Source organism: Solanum tuberosum, unplaced genomic scaffold, assembly GCF_000226075.1.
Source record: "Solanum tuberosum cultivar DM 1-3 516 R44 unplaced genomic scaffold, SolTub_3.0 scf00085, whole genome shotgun sequence".
NCBI lineage: Eukaryota > Viridiplantae > Streptophyta > Magnoliopsida > Solanales > Solanaceae > Solanum > Solanum tuberosum.
In genome coordinates, this window is record NW_006239014.1 from 1,156,399 (window position 1) to 1,158,990 (window position 2,592).

The window sequence follows — 2,592 nt, forward strand, 5'->3', positions numbered from 1 at the left end:
TCACTCATACGAACTCGGAATCGAGCAAACTTGATGGCGTTGGAAAGATCATTCCACGAGATTTGCATCCATAACTTGAAATACACCTAACTCATCCTGAGCTAGAAGTTATGATTGCTCAAAGTTGGCCAAAAACTCACCTTTTTCCATACTTTCAAATTTCCAGATTTTTAAAAATTCCAAAAATGACTATTTCCAATTCTAAGCCTCTTCATAATTATTTCAAATCGCCGGATGTTACATTGATCAAACTTGATCTTGTGTGTCGATGATTAATAATTGTTGGAGTGTTGTTATTAAACTATGTGCTATGTAAACTGTAAATTGTTAGGTTGGGATGATTTTATGCAGGTTGTAGCTATGGAGGTTCTATTGGAGTGTAAAGAGTAACCACATTAATATTCTTGGCTTTGTGTTTAGGACTTCGCTTGCTGAATACCATGTTGTTTGATACTCACCCCTTGCTTCCACATTTGTGTAGGTTATGAGTCCGGATCTTCGTGATACTTTCTATTCTCTTCTTGTCTGAGGCTTTCTGTGGAGATTTGTGAGGTAGTTATTTGCCATTTCGACGGACCTTCTTACGATTATTTAAGATTTTGTTTAGCTTTAGAGACAACATCATTTGAGACTTATGTTTTGTTTCAATCTATTTTAATATATTAGAAGCTTGTGCACGTGACAATCAGGTTTTGGGGATTTTAATTGAGTTGACTTTGTTATCCGCATTATTAATTGTTGTTAAACTTTCATTCTTATTTTGGTTTTGCAGTTTATCGTGATGTTTGGGTTTTAGGTTGAATTATCTTGGTTAGATAAGATGAGTGCCATCACATCTATTTTTGAATCGTGATAGAGTTGGTAGGAGAAAGCTTTTGTTGACAAGTTTAAGTGGTATAATTGTGTAACTAGACTTGGGATTTTCTTGACTTTGGTAGAGCACTCTGGTGGGAAACTTATATGGGCTTTGGTCCTAAGTATAATTACAAGTTATGATTTTGTGATGTTTTTCAATCTTGGGCTTGGTCTTGTTACTTGGTATATACTGCTAAGATTTTCCCTCTTAAGTTTAGGGATTTAGGAGTCGGAATTGGTGTTGCAGTTAATAGGTTGATGTATGCAATAATTTTTATGACTTTTTATTGTTAATTTCTACCGCAATTATATAATTGCAGTTAATTACTTTCTTCATGTGTGCTGGGATATCGGTGTTGGCTTTGATCTTTTTTTTACTATTTCTTGCCTGAGACTAATATTATTTCTTGCCTGAGACTAAAGGATGGTCTTTGGAAGAAATGAAAGCTCTTTTTGTTGGGATATACTATTAACAATATGGTTGAGGTATAGTAGTGGTTTTAATCCTTTGTAAAGATTTTGAATTTTATGTTATTTAATTATTATAATAAAGTTTTTGTTTGAATAGATCACTGTGTTTATATGTGTGTCCATTACTTATATAGTAGATTTTATGCATGAAGTTATTTAACTCATACGCGGAAGATTAAATTTTTTGGTTTTTATAAGTTATAAATTAAATGTTCACAATCAAAGATGAAGTTGGACAAACATCTTGATGATTGCAGCACACGATTAATTATAATTCGATCTTGATTATGAGAATGGTAAAATTTCAATTTTATATGCTAGTGCATTTAGTATGTATTGAACATATCAAATTGAGATATAAGTTTAGGTTATGAATTTAATAAACAATATCTAGTAGGGATCTGTACAGGGCAATATGTATCGAGTACATATCATCGGCCGACTCAAAATAGAAACTAATATGCATAAAGTAATAACATGAAATCAACTATAGCACTTAGCATGTGTCAAGCAACAAACAACATGAACAAGTGACAACAACATTGAAGCAAGTACGTAATCAGTCATAATATCAAGAACACACACGAGGACTCATGCCTCCACACCACGCTCTTTTGGGAAATTTGTTCTTTGAGATGGAGTACATTAAGTTAAATTTAATATTTTCCTTTAATGTTAGTGTGCCGGAACGTGACACCCGATCCAATAACATCGTGCCGGATCGTGGTACCCAATCCAAATATATCATGCCGGCTCGCGGCGCCCGATCCAAATATAACGTGTCGGCTCGTGACACCCGATCCAAATATATCATGTCGGCTCGTGGCAACCGATCCAACAACATATTTAATTCATCATTCGTTATCAACACTTTTCACTTTATTAACAATCTTTCATCAAGACATGATCACTTTGATAGACCAAGTTCAAAATTATGGATTTCACTGTCTTGGGATTGTCGACCAATCACAACATATAACTCATCCAAGCCACAACAATTAAGTACATAGAAAGCTTCACAATATTACTCAATGGCTATCAGTCACTATTATGGGTGTGCACTATTTTGATTAAACCGAAAACCAAACCAAATCAAACCGAATTCTAATTTGGATTGGTTTTTTGGATTTTTGGTTTGGTTTTGGATTTATAATTTACTTTGTTTGGTTTTTTGGTTTGGTTTTGGATTTAGAAAAATGAAAACCAAAAAAAACCGAATTATATTATATAGATATATATATATATATATATATATGTGTGTGTGTG